The sequence below is a fragment of the Arvicola amphibius genome, chromosome 13 (assembly GCF_903992535.2).
Source record: "Arvicola amphibius chromosome 13, mArvAmp1.2, whole genome shotgun sequence".
Lineage (NCBI taxonomy): Eukaryota > Metazoa > Chordata > Mammalia > Rodentia > Cricetidae > Arvicola > Arvicola amphibius.
The window spans coordinates 10491626-10506513 of record NC_052059.1 but is presented as its reverse complement, the minus strand read 5'-3'; the positions used below and the strand labels follow the sequence as shown (position 1 = coordinate 10506513).

Below are 14888 nucleotides of genomic sequence, written 5' to 3'. Positions count from 1 at the left end.
AGGAGTGATAATACGAACAAAGTGGTCAAGATCATGACGGGGCTACCCACTGAACCAGTTTACCTGAGCTAACAGTACTTTTCCTACTCTGGCTTGACAGCAAGGAAACCAGCATAGAACCAAACTAGGCACACTGAATGTGGGGTAGACTGCGGGCAACTGTCAGGGAGACCAGGATTTATCTCTACTGTTTGTACTGGCTTTTTGGAACCCTTTGTCTTTGGAGGAATATCTTTTTTAATATTTATTTATTATGTATATAATATTCTGTCTGAGTATACGCCTGCAGGCTAGAAGAGGGCACCAGACCTCATTACAGGTGGTTGTGAGCCACCATGTGGTTGCTGGGAATCGAACTCAGGTCCTTTGGAAGAGCATGCAATGCTCTTAACCGCTGAGCCATCACTCCAGCCCCTTGGAGGAATATCTTGCTCAGCCCAGATACTATGTGGAGGGCTTTGGCCCTGCCTCAAAGCAATGTGCTAGAGTTTGGTGACTTCCTGTGGGAAACCTTACCCTCTCTGAGGAGTGAATAGAGGTTGTGATGGGAAGAAAGATGAAGGGAGTGGGGAGAGGGGAGGGAGTGTGAACTGGGATTGGTATATAAAAGAAATTTTTATATAAATTAATTAATTTTAAAAATAAATGCTACTGTGCAAGTCTGAAACTGATGCCAATGAAATGGGCACAGCTGTGCCAGTTAAAAGGGATGTTCTCGTCCACGCATAGAAAGAGAAGGAAGGTGTTCTTAACTGAGCCAGTGCATGAGTATTATACACAATGGATGGTTTGAAGAACGTCTCATTCTGTGAAAGGATATGTATTTGTGCAGAAAATATGAGTAATGGCTTTAGGATGGTGAGTTTAGTATTTACCACTTCGTTTCTGAGAAGTGCAATGGAATGATCCTTAAATCTACAGTATGAAACCACAAATGATAGACACTTACTGTAACGTTCACTGTGGTTGCATGCATAATTGTAACCTTCACAAACCCTGAACGAAATGTCTTTTTCTCAGTGTAAGAAACTAAACCTAACAGATTTGCCAAAAATCGAAGTTTGCATCCATCTGAGAACACAGTGATAGGGTCATTGGGCTGTTATCATATCCGTTAGGCCACAGCTGTTACACAAAAGTTAATTTGAACTCTGTTTTCACTAACAATCACTAATTGTGTAGCTAAACTGTCATAATGTGGGAGCTGATAGAGGATCAACCTTCATTAGAAAGAAAACAGGTCACACTGATGCCAAGAGTCTGGAAAATCAAAGGTGATGAATCATCTCTTCATTTTCCCTATTGGAAGTTGTTTGCCCAGCTTTGAGGATTGCTGGGGTGCCTGCTTCTGTTCCTCTTTCTTTCTATACTTTAGTCTGTTACTTCCTCTGTCCTGTCTCAAGAGTACTTATTCCCACAATCTTACAGATCAGGACATCATGGTCAGTTATCTTTTTCTTAGAATTCGAAAAGCAGAATTTTTATTTATTTTTTTTTTTTTTTACTTTTAAAAATTTTTTTTTCTAAATTTTTTTCCTCCTCCTCCCCCTTCCCTCCCCTCCCTTCCACCCATACCCCCACTCCACCCCTCTCCAAGACAAAGAGCCATCAGGGTTCCCTTCACTATGTTAAGTCCAAGGTCCTCCCAGCTCCCCCTAAGTCCAGGAAGGTGGGCAACCAAACTGACAAGGCTCACAGTGAGCCCGTCCATGCTGTAGAGTTCACGTTCATTGCCGTTGTCCTTGAAAAGAAGAATTTTTATGTATGCTAAAGGCCATCAGTATTTTGTTTTAAGCTTAGATAATTGGCATTTTTTCATTCTCTTATATCCTGTGCTATAATTATTTGGGTTACACACTAAGATAACACAAATATATTTAGCTTATTGTACATTCAATATATAATATATTCTATGTAATAGAGAATATATTTGCAGTATTGGCAACATAGACTGCAGCTTTTAAGGAATAATGCCTATGGAGACAATTTGCTTGATCTTCAGCTCAAACCAAGCAAGAACAAGAATGTTGACACAATAAACCTTCTTTTTGTCATATATAGGTAAGAATTTTTAATTGCTTCTTCCAAGCATACCTATCTCACTTGCAATAAAGTTAATAAGTAAGCCTTCAAATATCAGCATTTGACCCATCTTTAAATATCTTATTTTTATATATTTTTTAAATTTTAATTTTTTTGAGACAGGATTTATCTGTAGCTTTGGAACCTGTCCTAGCACTAGCTCTTGTAGACCAGGCTGGCCTCGAACTCACAGAGATCCTCCTGCCTCTGCCTCCTGAGTGCTGGGATTAAAGGCGTGCGCCACCAATGCCTGGCAAAATATTTGGTTTTTATATTTTAAAAATACTAAACATGTATATAATAACATATAATGTAAAAGACTATTTTAATCCAAGAATCATGAATCAATTCTTTTTTTTTTAATTTGTGACTTTTAAATTTTTTGTAAAATTTTTATTGTGACTCCCTTTTGGAAGTCATAATACTGTCCATGATGAAGTTTTACAGACATGTCGAACCAGAAACAAGAAACATGCCCAGAGAATATGCTTGGAGACAAAAGCAGGATGCTGGCAGGGAAAGCGTCCAATAATATGGAGGGTGACGTAGTAGAACAGGACAGATAGTGATGACTAAAGAAGGGGGGGGGGTTAAAACAGAGAAGTTTAGATAGACTGTTGGGCCAGGGAAATGATAACTAAAGTTAGTGTTCTGCTCATTACCCATTTAAGTTGATCAGTGGCTCTAAAGCTTCTGTTGTAATCAAATGGTGACAAACATATTAGCCTCAACAGAGTATCCCTTTCAGACCATGTGCATTCTAAGGAACACATAAAATGGGGAAGTGACTCACCATATCCCATCCATCCACAGGACAGATGATTATCACTCTGCACCTACGGATAGTCATCTATTTATAGTGTCCTTTTATTTTCAGTATAACTAAAACACTTAAGGCACAACATATGAAATAACCTCTACTTTGAAATCATTAGTTTACAATAATTTTTAAGCCTGGTACAATCAGAAATTTTAATTAAATGCTAAAAGCAGAGTGAAATTAAAATCACATTTGTGGTTCTTTTTTTTATCATTTTTTAATCTTAAGCTATAAAGTCAAGAACAAATTGATTTTTAGTAGACAATTACTTCTTTGTACCTTATTACATGTCACTGAAAAATATATTACTATTTTTTCTGTGTGTGCCTGATTAGGTGGGCAGAATCTCATATGCTATGACAACCATGTGGTTGTCAAATGGCCAGTATGGAGTTGCTTCTATATATCTACTTTGTACATGAGCTCTAGAGGTCAGATTCTGAAGAAATCACATTACCTCGATGAGCTGTCCAACCAGCTTCTGTGTCCACATTTGGACATGTATTGTTTTAGCAATCTGTTCCCTAACTAGAACCTATAATGAATCGTGGTGGACAGATTAAAGGGATCCTACAGTATCTGAGAGTCATAGCTGAACCCTTCATAACTCCGTGCTTGTCTAATTCACAAAGTCATCACCTCCCTTATGTTACATTATTTCGGTTCAATTCAAGCAATTTGTTTTACTTGCTACTGGATATTACTGTCTTGCTTGAACTATAACCTTGTGAAATATAACTTGTTTGATAGAATCTGTTAAATACTCTGAGCTTTCTGATTAACTCAAATTACCCGTAAGTCTTGCAGCTGGGTCTGTTTCTTCATGCGTGGCAGATCCCTAGTACTGGACTGGATTCAAAGAAGGAGTGTATTTCTAGCTGCCAAATCCCCCTTAATTAGTACAGGCTTGGTCATAGTTTGTGGCTTCAGAAGACAGTTCAAGATGCTATAATACAATTAAAAAACTCTGAGAGACATTTCATGTATGAAAGAATCTCTTTTCTGCCTAATATCATAGCTAAAGCTTATAGATAAGCCAACCTGGAGATAGCTAATTTTATTCTTCAGCAACTCCAGTATTATATTTGTTATGTAGATTATACAAGATTATCTGCTTGATTATATTTTGACCTTATTCTGTGATTTTGCTATTTTGCTTTATTTATGTTTACTTTCAGTGGTTTTCTTATTACATAGTGGAATAAGTTTTGAGAGAAGTATGAATAAAGAATAATTGCTATGATTATTTTTTTCAGGAAGAATTAAAATAGAAGCATAAGTTTTTGATGTGTTCTTGGATTCATTTTGCTAGTATTTTATTCAGTATTTTTGCATCCATGTTCATGAGTGAGATTGGTCTGTAATTCTCTTTCTTGATTTTGTCATTGTGTGGTTTTGTTATTAGGGTATTAGGTATCATGGTAATTGTAGTTTGACAATGTTCATTTTGTTTTTATTATGTAGAACACATTGAGGAACATAAGTATAGCTCTTCTTAGAAGTTCTGCCTCCCTGCCAGGCGGTGGTGGCGCACGCCTTTAATCCCAGCACTCGGGAGGCAGAGGCAGGCAGATCTCTGTGAGTTTGAGACCAGCCTGGTCTACAAGAGCTAGCTCCAGGACAGGCTCTAAAGCTGCAGAGAAACTCTGTCTCGAAAAACCAAAAAAAAAAAAAAGAAGTTCTGGTAGAATTTTGCACTAAAGCCATCCGGCCCTGGTCTTTTTTGGATGAGAAGTTTTTGATAACAGCTTCTATTTCATTGGAACTTATAGGTCTATTTAATTTGTTCACCTGGTTTTGATTTAATGTATATATTTGCTATCTAGAGAATTGTCCATTTCTTTTACATCTTTCAATTTTGTAGAGTACAGGTTTTTGTAGTATTTCCTCAGTGTCCATTGTTATCTAGCCCTTTTTATTTCTAATTTTGTTGATTTGGATGTTCTCTCTCTCTCTCTCTCTCTCTCTCTCTCTCTCTCTCTCTCTCTCTCTCTCTCTTCCTCCCTCCCTCCCTCCCTCTCACCTCCCTTTTGATTAGTTTGGATAAGGGTTTGTCTATCTTGTTAATTCTCAAAGAACCAGCCCTTTATCTTATTGATTGTTTGTGTTGTTTGTTTCTATTTTGTTGATTTCAGCCCTCAGTGTGATTATTTCCTGTCTTCTACTCCTCCTGGTATGTCTGCTTTTTTGTTGCTGTTGTTCTAGAGCTTTCAGGTGTGTTGTTAAATCACTGCTGTGAGCTTTCTCCATTTTCTTTGTGTGGGTACTTAATGCTATGAACTTTCCTCTTAGCACTCCTTTTATAGACTTAGCTGGAGTTCTTCTCATTACTCTATCCCTACTATCCCTACTATTCTTAAGTTTGAACTTTTCAAAGTGTTGCAAATTTCCTGGATGTTTTCTGCTAAAAAATTTAATTTAATTTTTTAATTTATTTATTTTTTGACCAATGAATCTCTTTCCTCTATAGGATCTTCAACACCTGGGATTATTTCTTCTATCTCTTGTATGCTGTTGGTTATACTTGCCTCTATAGTTCCTGTTCATTTACTCTGATTTTCCATAGCCAGAATTCCCTCGGTTTGTGTTTCCTTTATTGCCTCTCCTTCTGGCTTCAAGTCTTAAACTGCTTGCTTCACCTGCTTAATTGTTTTTTCCTAGTTTTCTTGGGTTTCTCTGGGGGATTTATTAATTTCTTCCAACTTCTTTTGGTCTTCTCCTCTACTTATATAAAGGAAATTTTTATTTCCTGGTTAAAGGTCCCCATTATCTTCATAAAGTTAAATTTAAGAATATTTTCTTCTGCTTCTTCTGGGTTAGGATGTTCAAGTCTTCCTGTTGTGTAACCACTGCGTTCTGGTACTACCATGTTGCTTTTTAGGTTGTTGGATTCTTGCATTTGGGCCTAATCATCTCTTCCTTCAAATGAAGCCAGCCCTGTCTTTGCATTATGGTCCAATCTTTGCAGTAGCTGTCTGAATCTTTGGGATTTGTTCTTGGTCTGCTCTGTACTGTCAAGTTCTGAGTCTCAAGGAGTCACTGATGGCTCTCTAAGCTTGCTCTATTGGTTCTCTCTCCTGGTTTGCTCTTTGTCCTCTCTCTTGGTCCCCTTGGTGTTGTAGCAAGCTCTTAGTTCCCCAGCTATGGTACAATAGCCTCCTACCTGTAAAGATTTGTCTGTTGTATTGCTTTAATAAAACAGTGATTGGCCAGTAGCCAGGAAGGAAGTTTAGGCTGTGCAACCAGGAAGGAAGTATAGGCGGAACAAGGAGAACAGGAAAATTCTGGGAAGTGGAAAGGCTGAGTCTATAGTCATCACCCAGACACAGAGGAAGCAAGATGAGAATGCCTTGCTGATAAATGGTAACATGCCACATGACTAATATAGGTAAGAAGAACTGGCTAATTTAAGATGTAAGAATTAATTAATAAGAATCCTGAGCTAATAGGCCAACCAGTTTATAATTAATGTAGACCTTTATGTATTTTGGGGGGGACTGAATGGCTCTGTGACTGGGTGGGACAGAAACCTCTGTCAATATTTCCTCAGCAACATAACAAGTTCTTGGTCTCCTTAGTAGAACATTGTTGGGAACAGTGAGACCCCAGATCCTGAATTTCTTGTAATCCCCTGATCTGAGTGCCTACAGCTGCTCTGAGCACGAGACCTTCAGGAGTTCCTGATGGCAGAGTGGTTTCTGGTGGGTGAATTGCAGTAAATACCCCTCTTTCTTTCTTTCTTTTTTTTTTTTTTTGACAACGACAAACCCACCAGAAACAACTCTGAAGGGCTTGTGCTCAGAACAGCTGTAGGCACTCAGATCAGGGGATTAAAAGAAATTCAGGATCTGGGGTCTCACTGCTCCCAACAGAACATTTTCAATGAAGAATTTTCTTCAGCCTTATTCTAGACTAAAATATTTATTTATGTCAAGAATTGAATGTAGAATGTCAGTAAAAGACAAATTCTATTTGTTAGAAAATTAGTTTTGCAAACACACACACACACATATTATATATATATATGATAGCTCCACCATTGACATTAATAATATTCAACTAGTAAAATCTAGAGGTAAAGAAATAGGCACAGTACTAACTAGCCATGGAGCTGACATTTTTTATTGAAAAAAAGATTTTATATCTGGCCTAAATTTCCTTCAAATGTGGACAGAAAGTTTTTGTGACTAAATATTGCAGTGAGAGTGTATTTAGATTATTAACATAGAATACGAATTTAATAATTTGTGGCTAAAAAGTCATGCTAATAGATTTATGAGAGTTAATTCTTTTTCAGAAAGGGAGATATATAACCTATCATATTATCTCTAGTTTGACGTAAAAAGTTTTGGAGTGAATGATACTATCTTGAAGTACATTTGGATTAGTTCTTTGCTGTTTTGACAAAATACCCAACCAAATAATTTTGAAGAAATGATGGCGAAGTTATGGTAGCAAACTGATTCTAGTTATAGTTTCAGTATCCTGAAGCAGCTGCTCAAATTACATCTGTAGTAAGGATGCGGGGAGATCAATTGAGTGTTCACTTGCCTTCTCTCTTTAATTCAATCTGTGATCCCAACACATGGAATGGTGCTGTCCACAACCAAGAATGGTCTTCTTACCATGAAATCTCAATAATAGTAGTTTAATCCAAGCCAGGGTAAACTCAACTTCCCTGTGATATGTCTAACCTTAGATTCAGAACTACATTCTATTTATGCAATGACTGCTGAGAGAGGAAAATCTGTTTTGCCCAAGGATGACTACACTAATTAATTATAAATGGTCAACTGTAAAACATAGATGTAAAAACAACACTAAATGGATTCAGTAGTTTGCATTATGTATTTATTTATTATAACAATAAAAGTTGAAGAGAAAGAGAAAACCATAGAAAATTTAACAAGCCTAATAATCAAATAAAAAGAAAATAGCTATAACAAAAATAAAACCCAAAAGTTGTTAGGGAGAATGTTGAATGTTTATAGGGAAAGTTGTAAAAAGGAAATAGAAACATGGAAATAACCTTATTTCATTTCATGTACTCAGAAAATTCTCAAGAATTAGAAATTTTAGTTTAAAAAAAGGGTTAGAGAAAACAATTTAAAAATCATTCCTTTTGATCTAATATCTTCTAATTTAATCGGACAATGGATGAAATAGAGATCAGATGGAATTTAAAATAGTAATTTGAGAGTGCATTCAGAGATGAAGGAAATATCAGAAATAAAATATTTGAAAACAGGAAATGAGCAACCAGCAAGAAATCACAACAGTTCTGATAAGAATGAGAAAGGAGACAGAGTGCTTACTTCTGAAGTGAGAGAACACATCCAGAGAGGGATCCAGAAGGTCTGGGAGGCAGCCCCTTAGAAATGAAACAGAAGAAAAGGAGAGGGGAAGCTGGTGTTTAAAGAATGAACAAAGAGCCTAGTCTGTTTAGATGCCCACCTTCCTGGACCTAGATGGAGTGGGTTGGACCTTGGACTTCCTGCAGGGCAGGGAACCCTGACTGCTCCTTGGACTGGAAAGGGAGGGGGAGGGGAATTAAGGGAGGAGAAGGGAAATGGGAGGTGGGAAGGAGGTGGAAATTTTTAATAATAAAAAAAAATAAAAAATAAAAAAATTAAAACAAAAAAAAACAAAAAAAAACTAAAAAAAAAGAATGAACAAAGAGAAGAAGAGTATGTAAAATGAATCTATGTTTTGGTAATTCATTAATCTTAGAAGATGATCCCTGCTTTTCTCTAATAGATTTAGTTCTGACTCACTGTAATCATTATGAATACAGTGCAGAGACTCCTTTTTAAACTGGGTATGCTGGTGACATCAAACTCATAGGCAACCACTATGAAGAATGATGACACTCACAGTCAAAAGCCACAAAATCCTGGCAGAATATTGCTGTGATATCATTTACTATCTTATGTAACGAACACCGAACTTCCATTAAGTCCAATTTAAATCAAACTGACAGGTTTCAGTAGGAATTTGTTATGACCACTAAATATTCTTGTTAAAGTGTACAAGAAATAAATCTTCTATTATAGTTTAAGAACCACATACTTGAAGTGAAATGTAGATGGCATTCCTCTTTTCCACTGAGCATATACAATCATAAAATAAGAATATATATAGAATCTTGAAATTTATCCCAGAAGTGTTCTCTGTCTGTCCATCTATCTCTTTGTCTGCATCTGACTCTGCGTCTCAGTCTATCTATCTCTCTCTCAACACACACACACACACACAATTATAACACATAAGTCTAAATGCTTGCTATTAAAGGCTTCAAGTGTCATTTTTGCTCATTTCTTTTGTTCTGGTTATGATTCCTCATTATTAATAACAAATCTTGGTATTAATAATTCTACAAGTTGGTCTCTCATCTTCCGCAGCATGTATTCTGAATATTTTGAGCTAAGAAAAAAATATTAGCAAGAGCGTCTGTCTCTTGATGCAACAATCTGTCTCATTATTATTGAAATGTACAAATAGCACCAGTTCGGTCCAGCCACCACTTACCAACACTTATTTGTATAGCGTCAGTCTCCCTTGTGTGTGCAAGCTAGTTGCAGGTATTATTTTGATGTCAATGAATATAAGTACTTCTACTAAATGTTCAGAACTTCTGAGACCTATAATTGCCTAGTGAAAGGAGTACATGCAATCTAGGTCATTATATTTAGTGCATTGTTATTTCTGAATACACTGAAGCATGTGCAGCGAGTTGCTCATTAATATCAGTGATTGACAAAGTCTGGAACTGTGCCTAGAAAAAGAATCTATCATAATGCCATTAAAAGAATAAAGATCAGAAAATAATTGCTATTGTACTCAGAAAAATGCATGCTGTTTATTATCATTTGCTGAACCTTCACTTGAAATATATTTTAATAAAATGATTGACATAAAAATAATTTTAATTTTAGACTAAAATGACAAACCTTTATTATATTTACATGATCTATATCAGGACAATAAAATAAGTCAGCAAATATTCATAAGTGCAGAGAGGGACAGAAGATAAAAATATGTTAAATTTTATTATCCCAAATATGACCCAATTCACCAAACAAGTGAATTCCTTTAGACTAACAAAGTGAAACATCCCAGAAGGTGGCTAGGGACCTAGGCAACTCGAGATACCACTCCTAAAAATGCTGAGGTTGAAAACATCATTATTATCATACAGAATACTGAAATCAATCTACGTGAATTAACCGCTTTTTTCATTTAACATACTAATTAACTCAAATGATTCCAAAACACTTTTCTCTAAGTACTAATCTAATTCTAATTATGATATTTCTCTCCTCTTTTCATTCTTTTCCTCTCCTGCCGCTACATTCTCTTTTCGTTTTTCCAAAATTATTTACTCCACTTTGTCATTGGGACATCACACACAGACTTTCAAAACCCTTCAAATACCTAAGAGGTTTCTGTGAAATCTAGGTACTTCCAATTCTCAATTTTTCAACATCTTTTATTTCTCAAAAATCTTGTATGATTAGTCTTCTTAGACTAGATTGTACACTTTTCAAACTAAGTATAGTTATTTCTTAAGTTGGGACTAAGGTTATTTATTGAAAAATTTTCTGGTATTAGAATAATTTGCAGCTCTCAAACTTAAAATATCTTTTAAGTAAATAAGCTGATGATTAAGAAAAAAGGCATAATCTCCACACACACAAAAAATAAATCCATGCATAAAGATAAGTAAGAAAACTCTGAGAAGCTATGTGGAAGGTCACTTCCACAAGATACTCTACACATTGTCAAAGCTTTCCTATTTGTACACTTGCACTTGAACTATATTTGCTAAAGTAATTCAGGAACTAAAAAAGTCACTATAATTTCATAACAAATGTAAATTACTCTATACTTAATAAGCATAATAAGTAAAAATAACTTTATAGCACTATATTCATTATAAATTTATATTAATTTACAGCCTAGAGAAATAAATGTTTGTAACATATTATACATTTATTACATTATATAAATTATATTGTATAAATTAGTATAATTTTGTCATATAATTATATATTTAAAAAACACTTAGATAAATTGCTTTATTTCCCAGGTGTACTGAACCACTAAGTGAATGTTCACACAATGAAAACCAAGATAAAACTACAGCTTGAAGCCATCTTTCAGTGAAATAATTTTATAAAGGGAATTTTCATTGATATATTAAGCACAATAAATAAAATTTTACGAATTCCAAGATAATGTTTAAGATAGCAATGAAAGGCCTTTAATGTTTACTAAAATCCCACAAGCAGAAAGATGTCAATAAAGATGTCCAAAAAATGTCAATAGAAAAATTAAATATGTGATCAAAATACTAAAAAAGGTTAAAAATAATTATATAATATGATCTAATTTTAGTGAGATATAAGTCTCTATTAATTTTTAAATTTTTTTTCATCTTACATACTAATCCAAATTTCCACTCCCTCCCCTCTTCCCCTTCCCTTTACCTAAACCCTACCCACTCCCCATCCAATTCTCAAAGACGGTAAGGCGCATTGCTTTGGAGGCACTCCCTACTATGTCTAGATTGATCAAGGTATATATTCAAAGAGAATACATTCCAAAAAAGCCAGTACAAGCAGTAGAGATAAATCCTGGTGCCATTTCCTTCCAGTGGTCCCCTGTCGGACCCAGCCATACAACTGTCCCCAACATTGAGAGGGACTAATTTGGACTTATTCTGTTTCCTTGACTGTCTGACTGGAGCTGGTGAGCTCCCATTAGCGCGGGTAAACTGTTTCAGTGGATATATTCATCACAGGCTTGACCTCTTTGCTCATATCCTCTCTTCTTCCACTCTTCAACTGGACTTTGGGAGCTCAGTCCACTGTTCCAATGCGGGTCTCTGCCTCTGTTTTTGTAAGCTGCTGGATGAAGGTTCTATGGTAATATTCAAGATATTCATCAGTCTGTCTACAGCTGGTGTGGGCGAATTGTCTGTATTCTGTCAATTATGTTTTAAAGGAAGTATAGGTGGGAAAACAAACAGGAAGTAGAGGTGGGACAATAAGAACATGTGTATTCTGGGAAGAAGGAAGCTTCCTCCGCAGTCCTGCGCAGATACCTACCCAGACAGGATGTGACCTACCCCGCTTAAAAAGGTACCGAGCCATGTGGCTGACATAGATAAGAATAATAGGCTAATATAAGTTTTAAGAGCTAATAAAAAGCCTGAGATAATGGGCCAATCAGTTTATAACTTATTCAGAGACATATGCCTTTAATAAATTCTATCAATGTTTGTTTATTTTAGAGCTTGGATGAAAGAGTAAAACTACAAGAAAACAATATGTTTGGTAACAATAACCAGTTAATTATAAAGCAGAAGACAAGAAGCAAAATGATTATACTAATTTTCTCTGATACTGTGACTGCATATTTCTTGCTTATTCAAACCACCTTCTACTTTAAAGTATTCTTCAATTTCTATCACATGCATAAATGATGCATTCATTTCTTAATCAATTTTCAAGAATGATCTTTATCTAGTGGAAAATGTTATAAATGTCCTTTGACACAGGTAAAGAGTTCATCACATATTTTAACACAGTGGAATACTAGGTAAATCAGGTTTGGAGATCAAATAAATATACTCAGAAAAGTTAGTTTAATCAACCTTCTCAGTAGGCTGTATGCTTCTGTTTAAAGTAATAATTTCATCTTGCCCCAAATTTCTTGCGTTTGATAAGAACTTCCTTTACCACCAATTTTAAATCTTCTTCTAGTTGATAGGTAGCACATTTCTTGGTAACAGCTTAAGAAGCAGTCAGTCCTTTCTTTTATTGAGCTGTGGACATCATCTCAACAGGCTGTCCTTCTCTGCCCACCCTAATTAAGAGAACTGGCATACTGAACATTCTACAGATGGATTCACAGCAGGGACTACACAGACTGACTTCATGGGCATAATAGTTCTATCAGCAACTCACATCACTTAAAAGGCAACACTGCTTTCTCTACACCATAGGTTCCTGCCAATATCCCCTTGAAATGAATGCTCAGATGCTTCACAACATTCTCCAGAACAGTCTTATATATGTAATCTTCTTCTGATACTGCTGGCTCAACGACTATGATATCTTTGCTCCGAGATAACTCTAAGCATCTTCTTAACCACATATTAAAAATTAGCATTCACTGAATTGAAGGACTTAATGAACAACTTTTGACTCAAACTTTAGGTGGCTTGAGTCACTATACACTTTTAGAGAATAATTACAGCTTTTTTGTATCTTCCAAGTTTTTACACAGAGATTTTGTTCTGACTTGATTCTAGTCAAGCCACAGTTTTCCCTGTAGAGATACAGTGGAACAAAACAATTATCCCAGTGTTATACTAGGTACTGCTAACTGGATACTTCACATATTCCTTTCTGTTTTGTCTTATTCTCTTTTTTCCTTTCTCCATTCTTCCCTTATTTCCTCTCTCCCTCCTTCCTTCCTGTCTTCCTTTTTCTTCACTCCCTCACTCCCCCATCTCTTCCTTCTTTCTTTCCCTCTCCTCTTTTCTTCCTTGTTTTGAGACACGATGAATGCATCCACACTCTTTGTGTCCTTTTGCCCCCTTTTGCTGAAAGGTCATGATAAATTATATTGCTAAGGAGAGAGATAGTGAATACTATCTGTGAGCATGCTCTATTCACTTGCAATGTCCAGTGAAAAGAGGAACCGAGAAGCACTTTTTTTTTCATTTTCATGGGAATAAAACCTATAAATGTTTCAAGGCTTTTTTTTATCATGACATGTTGATGAATTCTAATTTTCAATTATGGAAGTAAAAAAAATTAAAATCTTATGAAAGAATAAGTTAAGAAAATCCAAAGTTTTATTAGCCAAGTCAATTACATGCTTAACATTTCAACTATTTTAATTAGGAAAGTAAAAGCAATGGAAATACCCCTCTAATTCATACAAACTCCAGCAGGGATAGAAAACTGTGCCTAGAGGTTGTATGCATAACTAGGAAGATCATTAAAACCCATGGGCTCAGTTTTTGCCTCTGTGTGTTTTCCAGCTCTTGCTTCCCAAGACCAAAATGCTGTCAGTGAAATCCTGAAACATTTTCAGAAAATGCTGTTCCTTGCCAAACAGAGATGCTTCATCTCAGGCAGTGCCCAACTTTCATCATGTATAATGACTTGTTAGTACAGATATAAAATCTGACTCCCTTGATTCAATGAATTGCTACCTCGGTTCATGGAATAAACAGTGATAGATGTAGATTTCAACTTCTTTGCCTAATCTTATCTTTCACTCTAAATTTTCTTTTGAAACTATTTCCCTATCAATCCTTAGCGCTAAATTTTGGACCTGGACACTATTTGTCAGGGAATTCCAGGCAAGGCATGCACACCACTAATGCAGACACCACTAATGAAACACTATCCTGAGATTGAATGGTGGCAGCACTGCTCACAGCTATGGATTTGTAAAATTTCAAAAAACACAGTGACATTTCACCGTTTTCAATAATTAGAAATGGTAGAGAAAAGTCACCTCATGTTGCTAACGTTCTATGAACAGTCTCAACTTTGGCTTTTGATGGAGGAGGGTCATCTGTCTATGTGTTACTTTCATTGGTTAATAAGGAAAACTGCCTTGGACAGTTTTAATAGGACAGAAAATTAGGTAAGTGGAGTAGACAGAGAGAAAGAAAGCAGCGTTAGGCAGATGCCTCAGGCAGTCATCATGCTTCTCCTACCTAAGATGGATGATGGCTAGAATCTTCTCAGTAAGCCAACACTTTATGGTAGTACACAGATTATTACAAATGGGTTAAAGCAAGATGTGAGAACTAGCCAATAAGAGGCTGAAACTAATGGGCCAGGCAGTGTTTAAATAAATACTGTTTCTGTGTCATTATTTTGGGTAAAGTTAGCCAGAAGGCATGAAGTCGCCCACTGCCCCATCCACTACAGGCTTTAGGCTAAGAGTAGCTGGTATC

The 14888-nt window shown here is 35.9% G+C and overlaps 1 pseudogene; it reads right to left on the bottom strand.

The window, feature by feature from the left end:
* Positions 1-643: 643 nt before the first annotated feature.
* On the bottom strand, positions 644-731 carry LOC119800566 (annotated as a pseudogene).
* Between the last annotated feature and the right edge of the window lie 14157 nt (positions 732-14888).